General features: G+C 41.4%; 1 pseudogene; it reads left to right on the plus strand.

Annotated features, from left to right (window-relative positions):
- The first annotated feature begins 13,237 nt into the window (after window positions 1-13,237).
- LOC105093240 (uncharacterized) lies at window positions 13,238-14,135 on the plus strand (annotated as a pseudogene).
- Window positions 14,136-15,480: the final 1,345 nt, after the last annotated feature.

The following is a 15,480-nucleotide window of genomic DNA, read 5'->3' on the forward strand; positions in this document are numbered from 1 at the left end:
CTGATGCCAATTTAATAAAAATCTCTGAATTCTTTTTTTTTTTTAAATAGATTGTTGCCAAGCCAGGTTACCTGGAGTTTGCAAACTAGAATTCTGAACTTTACTTTTTTTTTTTTTTTTTTTAATACTTTCATGCTTCCAGGATGAGGGTCAATGCCGGGAGACTGGAATTACTACAAAACCTTAAAGGCTAATCTGTTAGGACTGAAGACAGAGTTGGACACCATCCCTTACCTCTCTTGAGTTTATTGGAATTCTCTTCAGGGAGGAAAGTGCAGTTGCAGGAGCATTTTATTCCTCAGTTCATTTCAGAGATTTTTATTATCAGTATTTTCCTTACCTTTTCTTCTTTTTCTTTTGGTATGATCTCAAGGTCACATTTAGAGTAAATGAGAAGTGGGTGTCGCTCTCTCTGACAAGAGATAGTGGCTGAGATTCATGGGAGAAAATGACCTCATTATAAATATAAAGACTTAGCCTTGCTGATGTTTTCAAATAATATCTAATTATCAAGGACACGCTTTTTGTCTAATGATGAGTGCAGATAGAAAAACAACACTGGAAGGAAATAAACCACAACATTAAAAGTGGTTAGTTCTAGTCAGTGAGATTAGAGGTGATTCCTTCTCACTTTCCTTCCTTATATTTTCAATATTTTCTATAATAAGCATGTATTCCTTTTATAATCAGAAACATGTTAGCAGGAAAGTGAAAGAAAGCAAAGTTCTCTAACTTTGCTGCTAGGTGAAATGTTGTTGTTTGTATTAGAAACACAATTTCATGAATACATTTTTTTTAACTAGTGCCAATTCTGGAAGGTGAGAAAAGGGCCTTTTTTATTCTTCTCCACATTTCATTTCATCCGATATGTAGGAGCCTCTTTTAATGATAGATTTCAGTGAGGGAAAGGCACCTGGGGCAACAATTGCAGGAGATTGCATTACACTGTGACAAAATCTTTAGAAACGCTTTTCTGTCTGGGCAACCAAACAGACTGCAACAGGTGTAAATCCTTTTTCTTTTTTTTAAAGTAATTTTCAAGAAGATGTCTTACACATTGGGATGCACATTGATTATTAAAAAAATCTGGCCTATTTCCAAATAGTATTAAGACGGTCACTTCCATATTAATTTTCTTGTCTTTTATCTATATTTAGGAAGTCTGAAAGCTTCCTAGGTAGGGAAGTCTGACTGCTAGACTGAAAGCTCTACGAAAGAAGGAATGATGTCTGTTTGTCTGTCTGTTCTTTTTTAAAAATTTTATTTATTTATAATTTTTTTATTTTTTGGGGTGGGGGAGGTAATTGGGGTTTTATTTATTTACTTATTTTTAATGGAGGTACTAGGGATTGAACCCAGGACGTGCTAGGCACGTGCTCTTCCACTTATACCCTCCTCCTTGTCTGTCTGTTCTTAATTCATCTCTGGATTCTCAGCATCTGGCCTAAGGCCTGACATTTAGTAAGTTCCCACAGAACAGGGTAGAAAGAGGCCCTTAAGCCAGCTGACTAGGATACAGAACAGAGCTCTCTTCCCTTCTCCCTGGGGAAGGGTGCCTGCATAAAGGACAGAGAAACCCTAAGAGACCTGGGCAGAAGGGGACTGAGCAGACTCTGTCATAATATGGACAAACTGGGGAGGAGCTGGTAGAGGGGAGCTTGGGAATCCAGCTGGAATCTCCCCCACATTGTTACTGAACTGTGGACGCTTTGTACTTTGGACAACGAGTTGCAAAGACCATTATTAAATCTCTTTGGTTTGTTGCTTTTTTAGGGGGGAAAGGGATGCGGTGGAGGATAGGTAGCTGTAAATTCACTCTGAAATGTTTGAGGAAGGGTTGGGACAGGGCCCGGGCTGACAAAGTGACAAGTATCAGAGTCAGTAGGCTCCATATATGCCAGAAATAGAGACGGGGACTCTGGCATAGACTATGAATTACCAGAACAGGTGAGCCAAGCAAAGAGGGGCCAGGCCTTGGGAACAGGAGGCTCAGTGTGACTTCAGACAGACTCCCATGTTGCTGGGCTTAAACTCTGTAACCGCATGATGGAGGTTAGGAATGTCCTTTGGTTTTGGGGTGTGGGGAAGGACAGGTGGGAGTCAAGTAGCTAAAGCTCTTGGGATGTTTGGTCTGGAGAGACAGAGAAGAAATAGATGGTGTGGGTTGAGTGCTAAGGGCCTCGACTGCCTGACCTGAAACGATAAAGGAGGAAGGTCTTTGGAAGGCAAGCTAGAGAAGACAGCTTGGTAACCACCACATGCCTGCAGTTTGGCGACACGCATGTCACTCGTGTTCCCAAATTCCTCTCCGTGTAGTAAAGCTGCAGGGATTCTTGTGTCTTAAATTACTGGCTGGAACATGTGAGGATCCAAGTGACTCACTGTGAAAGGCAGCATCGGGGAGACCTGCATTCCCAAAGCTGGAGTTTCAAGAGAAAAACCACTTTTGTCCCTTAGTGGCAACAGAGGAGCAAAAGTTTCTAATTGAGATGGATACGCACCAACTTCAACAGGCTTCAAGGAGTCTGCGCCTTGACCGCCCTCTCATGGTGGGAATTTTATGTACTGTGAATAACTTGAGAGGGAGATGAATAGGAGCTTCTGAGCCTCTCATATCTGGACAATCTCAACAGCTCCATATTAAAGCTAGATGTGGTTTCTAAGGGCTTATTTACCCCTAGAGATATCCGGACATAGCATTGCTAAGTTAAGCTATTCAGGGTTCCATTCTGTGCATCAGAAATCCTTTTGAGTCACCAAATAGCCAATTTGCTATTTGAGTCAATTCTGTGCTAGTCAGGTCAATTCTTTAAAATCTAAGTCATCTGGCCTGGACCATTGCCTTCCTGGGGACTCTGTAAATCTGTCAGCCTCCTTCCAGCTGATCCTACCCACCCTTTCTAGATTAACTTTCCCAAAACACTGCTTCCATCATGTTATTTTGTGGCGATAAACTTTGGTGGCTTCCCACGGAACGTTGGGTCTCAAGATGTGGTTCTTGAACCAGCAGCATCAGCATGACCTGGAAAGGTGTGAGAAATGTACATTTGGGGTCCCCTCCCCAGACCTACTGAATTAGAAACTCTGGTAGTGGGGCCCACTGATGTGCTTTAATAAGCCCTGAAGCGTGCTGAAGTTTGCCATGGAAGACAGCCTGGCGTTCACAGTACTCCTCTACGGTCTTCTAACACTTGCCTCTTATATTTGGTGCTCATTGCTCCTGTTTTGTCTTATGATTTTTTTGTTAGTATGATCTGATTTCATTTTCAGAATTGTAAACTCCTTGAGGTCCTGGTCTGTGTGTTTTCTAGATTTACTAACTTGTGAAATTGTAAAGCTGGAAGGGATCTGGAAAAATACTATCTAGCCTCTTCATTTTGCAGACCTTTGAACAGCACCATGTGCGTAGTGGACATTCAATTAACAATTGCTGAATGAAATAACATGCCCACAGGGGCCACCGAGGTGAATTAAGACTGCTGAGACCTCAGTGTCATCGCCTTAATTTAGATGGTCCCTTCTGGCACCCTCTAAGGGTTTGTGAATGCCTAGGGAAAGCCTAGGATGCCTCTGCCAGCTTTTCCCCCATGGTCCTTTGCATGGACTCTGGAATTTGCTTGCTGAACACAAGGCAACACGGTGTTTTGAGATACAAATGGCAGAGCAGTTGAATTAAGAAAAAAATAAAAACAAAAACAAAATGGATGTTGTTTTCTTATTGCTGCTTTGAGACTCGGCATGAAGTATGAATCTGTCATAACCAAGAAATAATATCTTGCCTGAATATCTAAGGCATAAATAAAAATTAATTGCAGCACACAGCTGTTAATTATCAGGCGTTCCAGGAGCAGTTGCTCATGAGTACCTATTTAGCTGAAGATCCCTCGCTCGTTAGGACATGCTGACATCGACGGCGGAGACATGTGCCAGTTGGTGATTGGTTGCATCTGCATGGCCTGGCGGTCAGGCTGCCGGTGGCCGTCGCACTTGGCTTATGAAACTACTCTTTCTCCATTTCATGAGTGTTCACATCTAAAAGAGGAGATTCTTGACTTCCAAGGATGGCTTTGTGGTGATTCTTTTTCTACATGAATGGAGCCATGGGTGTGACCAACATTTGTGTGTGTGTGTGCGTCACTTTGTGGTAGGCAGTAGATTCTAGTGGTGTGCTAAATACATAAATAACTTTTATATTGGATTTTTATTATCAGAGTTCACTGCTTTAGGGCCCTATTAAAGCTATTTTTCTCAGAAGAATGGCCAAGACTTGAAAAATGTCTTTATTCTTTAGAGGGAGGACAAGGACAAAAAAGCCTGTGTATCTCAGAGATGAGAAGAAATTCAAAAGTTACTTCATTCTTATAGATTAAATTCACACACTAATGAAAAGGAGAGAAACTAGGAAAAGAGATGCTTTTGCATTTTCTGTGGGCAGGGCAGCTGCCTCCAAATTTAAAAACCTATCATTTTACTATAGGTCAGGTTCATTAAAACAAGCCCACATGGACTTTCCTAATTTTTTGTGGTTGTTGTGCTGGGATTTGGGTTAAATAAAAGTGCTGCTACTTGTTGTTTAGAAAGTTTCAGGTTAATTATATTGATTGTAATTTCAGGACGGCGGGCCTGGCTTTCTGGGTCTTGTTATTGTCAGGTCCTTCCTGTTGTCCAGCTGCTGCCCCTCCTCTCACCATGATGAGCCTGCTAAGCTCTCTGTGGCCAGACTTGACCTGGGAGAGGAGGCATTTAAAGAACGCTAACCCAATACTTTTGTTCTCAGCATCAAGTTATTTTGGCTTCAGTCTGCCTTTGGCTTCTGCCATATTTCTAGAATCATATTTGTGTCTTGTTCCTTGTGTTTCATCTACCTTGCACTTTAGTTCTTGTACCTGGATTTTTGTCTCGTTACCAAGGACTGAGTTCCTGTCTTAGGAATTTGCTAGTTGTGCCCAAGTCCTCTGAGCGCACATAAGACTCAACCTTACACCTGCCATTCCTCCTCTTTCTCAGCCACCAGGGTCCAGCCCCTGCTCCATAGGCTGACTGAGCCTCCGCTGTCTCATGTTAGGCTCTCATGCTGCCTGCCTGACTGTCGGGGCACTTTTTCCTTCTGGATTCCTTGGCACCAGGCTGTGACTTCATACTGAGTGAACTTCCACTGTTTCATGTTTGCCTCCTGATGAGAGTTTCCTGGCTGCACTATCAACTCTCCTGCACTGCCATCTTCTTCAGCTACTTTGTTCTGCCTGCCAGACTGGACACTCTCCCAGCACCTGCAGCTGGGCTGGCCTCCCTGCTGGCAGATCTAGTTTCAGGTCCCAGCTTCTTCCACTATGACCTGCCCAGGACTGTTTTAACAAATTCAGCAAATGTGAAATATGTCCTTCCCAATGTTTATGTTTCAAAGACTGTAGCTGAATCATTTTCACTCCAACTAGGCTGTGTGGCATTGAAAGGATTATTTCCACACTTCTTTTATTATTTTATGTGGATAGTGAAAATGGTTGCCTTTCCCTATTTGCAGGTTTTTTAAATAATAAAATGCAAACGAACCTTGCTTCTAATGGACTTTCTGAGTAAAATTCCAAGAACTTTATATTTAAGACTGCTATCATCTAATGAAATTGTGCCTGTTTCTGTCCTGATGTCCATGGCCAGGAGCTCTGGGCCTAATTATTGCACTTATTTATTGCCCTCAATCCTAATATAGATATGAAGAGCTGAAGAATAGGCAAAAGCAAAGAAAATATATTTGCATGAGTGAGTGTGTGTGTGTGGAGAGGGTGAATGGTGAGAAAGGGCAGAGCATAGCAACTCTGTTCATTTGACAAATGCAAAAGGAGTCCCTGTTAATATAATAGTTATCAATTATGTGAATACTTATGGTATATCAGGCAGTGTGCTAAACACTTGAATTACCTCATTAAAGCCCCCTTAAATTGGTACTCATTTTGTTTCCATTTCACATGAGAGAAAACTGAGGTTGAGAGAGGTTAATTAACTTATCCGAATCCACATGCAGAATAATTGCAGGATTAGAGGTGTGTTTCCCCGCAGTGCAATCCAAACTTGTGTCCTCTGGATTGTCTTCTGCTTGCTTGTTCTTTACTATGATGTCTCCAGGTTATTCTTGGATAACTGGAGAAGTAGTAAAGAATGTGGGAGGAAAATAACCAACATTTATTAGTTGTAATTTTCTGAGGATTTTTTACATACAATATCTGCTTAATCCTCAGAAAAGGGTAAGGTAAGTGGTATCATTGTCATTTGCCATTTAAGAGGGCAAAACAGAGGCTCAGAAACATCAAATGACTCCATATTGTTGTAGGTCGCTGTAGCTTCTTTGTTTGTTTGCAATTCCATTGTGAGTGTCTACCACATTATCCTAACAATGGGCATTTGGATTTTTCCAAACTTTTTATATTGTAAATAGTTCCTCTATGAACATTTATATGCATATATCTAGTGCACATTTTGCATAACTCTTTCTTAAGTGTATCCCTAAGCGTATGTATGTTGAAAATGAACACTTAAGGCAGTAAGTGAAAAAGAAGGCCATGCAGGGAGCAATGATGACAAGTGTCATTAACCAGTAATTTTGATTAAACTAATTCTGTGAACCTGAGGTTAAAAAAGAGTTCTGTGAACCTGAGGTGTCACATTTCTCCCCTCAAAACAATCATCTAACTTGGTAAATTATCTAGGGCAACAGAGTAGTGGAGCTGGGACTAAACCTAAGCTCTGTGATTCCAGACAGTTCCCAGGCCTGTCCCACCTTAACCCACGAACGTCATTCTCACTGTTTTACGTGGGTGGCAGGAGGACTACAAACTTCACAGGTTCAGAGGAGGATTATACACTACTGAGTTGCAAGTCTGTTTTTGCAGAAGAGATTTGGTTTTGAGAAATTACTCAAGAGTGTTTATATTGCTTCACCCCTGGGCCTGTGTGCTGCTAAGCTTGAAATGAAAAGAATGGCTTCGTGGTTTAGTTTTATGAGGGAACCAAAGCCATGGAGTTATGATCCAGTGCATATAACATTGAAGGATAACAATTTAAAGTCCAATAATTCTTGCCATTTATCTTCACCAGAGGATCTCAAAGAGTTTTATGAGAAATTATAGACTAAGAATCTGGAAGAGTTCTGTGCAATTTATGGTTAAAAAAAAAAGGAAGTGCTAAAGTTTTCTGGAATGCTCCAAGGCTGTCATTAGAGAAGGCATGAAGACAGCCCAGGATCGTTGGCTCTTTGGCTGGGAACCCTGGCAGGATTAGATGTGACCGAACGACTCAGTGATCCTGAATGGCTTCAGCTTGCTTTGTGTGGCAGTATTCCTTTTCCAGGGGTCCTGCTGCTTGCGGGAGGACATAGAAGACCCAGCATGCATCGGTTCCGGAGAACCTTTAAGAAACAGTGATATTGTGGTGGACATATTCATGCAGCTTTTGTAATGCACTCTCTTTCTGATTAGTGTTTCTCCCTCTTTAATTGGAATTTTAAGCACCATAATGATGTGAGCCAGCTGGAGTTTTTAAGCAGCACAAATATAAATGGTTATCCTAAATTATATTTGGGAGAAACTCACTTGAAGTATTTAGGTTAATAAATAAAGATACCAAATTAATATAGGCTATTTTAAGACTAAATATATAATACTATAAAACTTTAGCCATCTGCATGCTTTCTGGTGGCTGGCCACAGGATTTCTAATTGAATTACTACAGAAAATTCAGCACAAAATATTATCAGATTTAACCACCCACTGAGTGTGTTATTTGTTACTGTTTTATTAGGCTAAATCAAAGGTCACACATTGCTTTTTCTGTGCTGATTTTCAGCCCAGAGGGGTAAAGTTTTAAAATGAGATGATGAAATTTTAGAAAAGAGCAAGAACTTAAGAAAAGGAAAATGCTCAATTTTTTTCTTTAGAAAAATAAAACTTTCATGACTGCTTTATATGTACATTCCTAGCTTTTTAATAATTAGCTACCTTGATGTCTACTTTCTGAAGCTTGTAACAAGTCTGAGGTTGAAACTGGAAGGAGAGTTGTTGGGGGTGGGGGGGGAGCGGTACAGACAGAGGTGCTCCTAGAGAAAAGACCTGTTGGCAAACCCAGTGTCACCAGTATCCACATTTCAACATAGTGCCTTCTGGCCATGTCCTTCTAAAAGTTCAAAATGTAGGTGGGAAGGCAGCGTGGCTGGAGGAGTCAACCCAGTGGATAATCATTTCAGAGTCCATACGTCTTCATTTGGTCATAATAAGTGGTTAGGAATGCCCCCTGTTTAACCTGTTCCGAGTAAGTGTGTCTCATCTTATACCTGAGATGATTTAATTCAGTGGTTCTCAAAGTCCAGTCTCCAGACCTTGTTAGAAGTCTACTTCCTCATTTGCTAATCCAGACCTGCTGAACCAGAAACACTAGGGATGGGGCCCAGCAATCTGAGTTTTAAAAGCCCTCCATGTAATTTTCATGCCTGCTAAAGTTAGAAAACAACTGATTTACATTATGTTGATCAGTATACACTTTTTGATAACCATATCAAACAGCAACTTTTTCCAATGTCTGATTCATAGTAGGCTCTCAGTAAATGTTACCTTGAAGACGAAAATATACTTAATTTGTAGTGCGATGCTCTGCGATGCTTCCTACCATATTTTAGTCCCTTTGTTACTGTATACTCAGGAATGAGTAGTTGCCCTCACAGATTATTCATTTTCTTTCCCTTTAAGATTAGCTCTTCAGCTTTTTATTTAATATGAAGGGTCATCTTCAGAGAAAATTGTTGTCTGATGCTTCGGTTTTTTAATTCTCTGGAGAGTTGCTGAGAAGCAAAGGTGGTTCCTGCCAGTCATTTCTTTACCATTTTTTAAAGAATGATAGTCACTTCACTCAATAATGATTAGTTGATTAGAGAAATTTTTTTCTGGTCTCTTCTGCAGGACCAGCCAGAAGTTCAGTGGCCACAAGCTTGTTGTTTTAGGACTTCTAAGTTGGCTTTGAGTCTGCTTAGGCAGCAAATTCACCCAAGAGCTTTAATAATCTCAGCTTTGCTTCAAGTGATATGTGAAAATGGGGAAAATCAGTCACGAAGAATTTTGAAGTGCAATAGGTTTATGGAGACAAATGGGTTCAGATTGTGACATGTGAATTTATATATATTATACACCCAATAATTTCTGACATGTGGAATCCAGAGGAATCATGGACTTCAGGTTTAGTGAGATTCATGTGGCACAAATTTCTTTTGCATCTTGTCTGGCAAATGACCTCTGGGGGCTGAACAGCATCCCTGCATGTGGGCACACTGAGCTCTTGTGGGGAGGTTCCTAGGTTGGGGCATCAAAAGGGAGAGTCAGGGACTAGAGTTGGGTATGTATCCTATGGGAATGAAATAGCAGATTCTGGGTAAAAATTTGCAATCCAGGGATCATTGAGATTTTGGAGCAGCCCCGCATGGAGGAGGATGGGGAGATAGGGCTAGTCAGGGGGTGCCGACACTCTACTAGGAAGACAAGGAAGTATGGTGGGGTGGGAGAGAAGGGGTCCTGCAGGGAGCCAGGAATTGGAATAACTGTATGGCCTCCCTAGGTAGCATTCCTTGTGATTCTAGTGGGGAAGTGGAGGAGAGAATGCATCTAGTGTAGAAGTGTGCTGAGTAATGCTAACCACTACATGAGCAGCTCTTTTTTTTCCCTGAGTGAAGCCAGCCTCTGACATCACAGGCTTTGCACTAGTAGCTGGATTTGTACCTGCATCCTGGCCAGCACTGCTCAGCTTTGTCCCTCAAACTTCAGTGTGTTCATTCATTCAGAGGGAGGGGTGAATGGGACTGTATAGCCCAGGCCCTGGGAGGCAACCTGTAAAGATGTGCATTTTGATGTCCACAAACACTGAACACCTTCCAGGTGCCAAGCCCCATGGAGACACTAGGGACCAAGGGATGAGCAAGACTTCCTGCCCTCAGGGGGCTCCGAGCCTAGTGAAGGAGACAGGTATCTAAATAGGTTATTACAATTCAAAGTGATGATTTTTGTATGTGCAGAATGTTACCTGAATCAACAATTTTTTTCTGCCTGGGAAAGTCAGCTAAGTCCTCTTAGGAGAGAGGATACTATCACTTGGCCGGGTAGCAAAGAGGGGACGGGGCATTTCAGACAAAAAGAAGAGTGTTTAAAGAAGTATGGTGCTCTCAGGAAGTAGCGAGTGGTCAGTTTTCACAGCAGCACAAGATATCTGAGGGTGGCTGGTGGACTTGAAGTTGGACAGGTGACACGGAATCAGATCACAAAGGACCTGTATCTTTCTGGGGGAATAGGGAGCAGAGCTTTAAATAGGAGAGTGATGTGATCAGATTTGTTTTAGAGAGATTATTCTAGCTCATTTGTGGAGGGTGAATTAGAGGGATGGTTGAAGCATGAGTCAAAGTATAGTTGAGGCCTGATGAAGACACGACTCAGGGCCATTTCGAGGCAGCAGAGAAGCCGGATTGACTTTTAAAGTCTTGACTGCCCAGATGACTTCTCTTTTTTAGTTCCATCCCCGTCTCTTTGAAGGCTCCTCTGGCTGCTGTTTCAACAGTTGCTGTCTTCCTAGTTGCTTCTGATACAGCAGAGAGATAGAACTTGAGCCTACATACTTCTCCCACTTATTCAATGGAGATTTTCTCTCTCTCAAAGATTTTACCACACTTCCCTAACACTGTGGAACTGAAGCAAATTACAAAGGATTCTCTGTTAACGTATTGGTAAATAAAGTCTGTCCTCAGATACCATCTTTTGTGATAAGCAATATTCTTTGGACTTCACATGTAATTTAAGTGGCTTACACCAAATACATTAATTCATTCATGAAACTTTTATTGACATTTGCTATGTGAAGGCACTGTTAGATTTACAGACAGGTAACTTCGTACTCGGTGTCCTCTTGCCAAGTGTACCAACTCTGCTTTATTCTTTATAGCTCCAAAACAAGGAACTTCCTAAAAGCACCGGGTTCATTCATTCCTTCATTCATTTACTCATCCATCCATTAATCCACCAGTCAACAAATATTTGTTGAGCATCTACTTTGTGAAGGCAAAGCAAGGACACGAAGAACACATTAGGGGTAGAAATAAAAATAGAACAGAATTTGGATGGACCTCATAGTTCCTGGAAAGCCCAGAATACAAAAATAACCTCAGGATTCTGGACAACATAATCTTTAATACTAGGGTCACTTTCATTATTAAAGAGCATCTTGGGTTAGGAAGTGAGGTTTTAGCTTCTTAGATAACCTCTCCTATCTCTGCCTCCATGGTCCTCTGGTAGCTACTTGAAGTTTTTGATCACTGGACTGTGAATTTGTATTCACCAGGTCATGATCATTTTAAGAAATGAATAATGAAAATATTTTCCATTATCTTTCTGTAGGATTTTTCCCTCAGTCAAAAAGGGACCGAATAGCATGCTTTCCTAGGGAAGTATGATAGAAAATATTCAATGTACTCCGCCCACTTCCCAACTGATGGATCTGTTTGAAAATTGATCAGTTTCAGAATCAACTACTAGTTGTTTGTGAAGATGACAACCGGTCGTAAGAGACCATCTTAGAAGTGCTACAACCCAGACACATTTTCCTTCTTTGAAGTCTCCCTTTTAATTAAAAAGGCCCTTTCTTATTCTATAATCTCCCACTCTTCTGTGGAAAGAGCACTTGCTGGGAGTTAGGTGACTTGACTTCCGATCCCAGCTGTGCTGCCGGCTACTTGTATGACTCTAGGCCAGGGACTGGCAAACTGTGGCTTGCTGCCTAATCTGGACTAAAACCTGTTTTTGTAAATAAAGTTTTATTGGAACACAGCCATGATTATTTGTTTACTTATTGACTGTGGATCTTTCATGCTATGAGCAGAGATGAGTATTTGTAACAGAACCACATGGCCCACAGAGTGTAAAGTATCTCCTATTAGATCCTTTATAGAAAATATTTGCCAGGGCCAGCATTAGGTGGTCATTATCTTACTTGAGTGTCAGCTTCTCCAACTGTAAATTTTGAGAACTGGATTAGGTTTTCCCCAGGGCCTGTGTCCTTGTTAGCATCCTATTACTCTCTAACTCTTCCTACAGAGAAGCCTCATCTCGTACAATCACTGTCCACTGGGTACAAACCTATTCATATTTTCATTCGCTTATTCAATTTATTAAGCATCTAATACTGGCAAGCCACTGTGGAAAGTAACAAGTCTAAGAGACTCTCTGCCCTTCAGAAGCTTATAATCTATTTAGACGACAGAGTTACAAGGCTCAGAAGTTAAATTATAATAGAAAATAATAAGGATAACATTCCAAATTTAGTGATAATGCTTAAAGGAGCTCAGAGGAGAGAAGTCGCCATGGACTGAAATGATCAGGAAAAACTGTAGGGGAAAGTGGGATTTTTTTAAAAAACCATCATCCCTGTAACCCCTGTAGAATACTAGATGTAGTGTCCCTCTAAAGCAGTAGTTTTCAAATTTCAGAGTGCATGAAAATCACTTAAATAACTAAGAAAAAATGCAAATTCCTGGAATCCAGCTTTATAGATTTTGATTACAAATCTAGGGTATGTCCCAGAAGTCTGCTTTTCCAATGAGCACCCTAGGTGATTCTGACATACATGGAGACCACTACTCTGGAGAGATGGTAAGTTTCTGCCAAGGAATCTATGCTAGGTTTGGCTGAATCTTATTAAACCATGGATTTTATGTGACTAGGAGGGACTCCATTGTCCATGGAGCAATTCCTTCAGTGACTTGAGATCTCCCAGACCAGGAAGAACAGCCTGAGGACTCCATTTCTTAAGGCCATTGAACTCCTTTAGATAAGTCCAGAGGGGAAATCTGAGATCAGTTCAGCTGCCATGTCTATGGTAGCTGAGGGTAAATCATTGGAAAGAGTCAGAGTCAGGTAACCAACTACTTTCTTTAGCATTTGACTCTTGGTCCTTTTGTTGTGAGCTCCTTGTTTCTGCAAAGCTGGCTGGGATCAGCATAGTGGATCAGGAAAAAACCCTCAGTGAGAAAGGTTGGGAGTCTCCAATCTCCATCCCAAATCATATCACTGATGACTTGAACATATCACCAGATACTCAAGATACAGAGGATGGATTCCACCCATGGGAGAATGACCCTCTGAAGAGAAGTTCAGAATTATCATCAGAGCCATTGGAGGGGACATCTGAGAGTCAAGTGGGTGATGTTTCAAAAGATCCTGTCATGCCTCCAGTTCCGAAGAGAAAGCTCGATCCACTTCCAAAAAGGCACAGACATCGTAGGAAGGTATGGAAAAAGAGAATGAGAAAGAGCAAGAGGGAGGAGAAGGTGCAGACCCACTGCCCCAGCATTCTTCCAGCGCCTTCGGTACCACCACAAATTGAAGAAGATGAGGCAGTAGATAAAAAGCGGACCCTTACTCAGTGCCAAGGAAGATGATCCTGACTGTCCCAATGAGGTAGGGATGGGGCAGTGGGTGGCAACACTCTGGGCTTGCCACTCTTCCATAGGAAAAAACATGACAACTCTTCACCTGGAGTGGGAGGAGTTGGGGGTAAGGAGCTTGAGAAGCAAACTAGGATCCTCGGGCCCCACATAGAGCATGAAAGAACTGGCTCAGAGTATGTGCGTCAGCGTTGAGGGTTTTTAGCCTTCTTCTTCTACTTGCAGGACAGATTACAGAGTCGGCAAGATAAAAGTGCTTGTGTAATGCATCAGGAATGTCAGATCCAGCCCTGTGAGCTCTCAGTATCCCAGGAGCTCGGACCCTCTTCTCCTGCAGTAACATCCTTGGCATCACCACCGCTCTGCTTCGGTCGTTTTTTAAACTGTGTCTGCCAGACCTTCTCAAGGGCTAGAAAGAGGAAGTCTCCCAGAAGAGAGAGCACCAAGCAGGCTGAGGCAGGAGGTGACGCTAAGGCTCTGAGACCTGGTCTGCTGCAGGTTTGGGGCAAAAACAAAGCGCAGCCTCACTAAACCCTGTAGCAAGTTGAAATTGATTTAGGTTTCCCTTGCATTTAATTTTATAGTTTTCTCTATGTCTTTGTTCCTGTCAGTTGAGTTCTTGTCTGTCAAAGAGAGAGCTCCTCTTAGGTTGAGATCCCCCAGCCTAAAGAGGTAGTAAAAGCAAAGTAACTTTGAGGCTTTTAATACTGTGTGCAGTAGTGGGATTGCTTCCTACTTCCTCCCATTATGCTGATGTGGGAGTCACACTGGAGCAGTGGTTCCCAACATTCATGCGTATTTTACTCATGTATTCATTTGGCTTAATTTTTGCTAACTTCTCTGAGGATGGAAGCCATACAATTTCATCATTTTGAATAATGTCTCCTGATAACGACCACCAAGTGGAGACTTCTTATGTCCCACTCCTCCCTCCCCTTTTTTTTTTTTTTAACCTTTGGCTAAAGATTCATTTTGCATTCGTCATTTTCAGTACTTTGTTGAAATTCTGCCACTTTCTACTTGATTTGGCTATGCCTCGCTGGGTGGTGGTGGCTACTATTCTTGGACACGAAACCACTATTATTCTCCAATCTCTAAGCATTGTTTGGTTTTCTTTCTGTTACTTGTTAGTAAGATACCTGGCTTCTGAAGTGTGCCTCTGGTGTTCTCTCTGCATTGAAAACACAGTCGCACTATGTAGTGCTCCTTCCTTGTCATTCTTCAGCCGGACTCTCACAGAATCCTGAGTTCTTCTGAGAATCCTAAAGACAGTAAGTAGTTAAAAAAAAAGTTCAAAATCATTTCATTTCCTCCTTTTCCTGTGTGCTAGATTAATCCTCTTCCCAGGATATAAAATAAGAGTTTAAATTAATCTTATAGCCCCCCTTTGAGGAGGGAGTACATTTAAGAAAAGTTTGAGTGTTTCTCTGTAGCTTTAATTACCTGTTGTTACTTCCTACTCATCCCAGTTTCCCAACTCATATAAGGTTAATAAATAAAATTATACACATCAATAAATGTGTAAAATATCTGTGTAAGAAGGAAGTTGTATACTTTATTTTCTTCCTTCCTTAAGACTGACCCTAATAGTTACTGTATTAGAATTAGAGAAGATGACCAGCATGTTGGTTTTTTCTTACCTGGAACAGGGCTTTGAACTGTTGAGAGAATGTAGTTGGGAAGCGAATAGAACGAGTTGCAAGGGCAGTGGCAAAGATCCCAAAGACTGCCTTGGAGGTAACTGGTAAAGATCGGAATTGAAGAAGTCTTGTGGTGTGGTGTATTGAGAATCTCAAATTGGAATTAGAAACTTTGCAAAATGTCATCTCAGTGCTTGGAATAAAATGGGGCACCTTTCTAAAGTCATGCTTTGATACCTTTAGTTGTTTAAAAAGTCATTGATTTTTTGTTTTAGAGAGTATATGATTTTGACAGAGCTAATAGACCATTATAAACGGGCTCAAGCTATTACATGAAATTTCAAATTATCATAACTATATTTGTGTATAATATTTTCTCAA

The sequence above is a fragment of the Camelus dromedarius genome, chromosome 2, assembly GCF_036321535.1.
Source record: "Camelus dromedarius isolate mCamDro1 chromosome 2, mCamDro1.pat, whole genome shotgun sequence".
Taxonomy (NCBI): Eukaryota; Metazoa; Chordata; class Mammalia; order Artiodactyla; family Camelidae; genus Camelus; species Camelus dromedarius.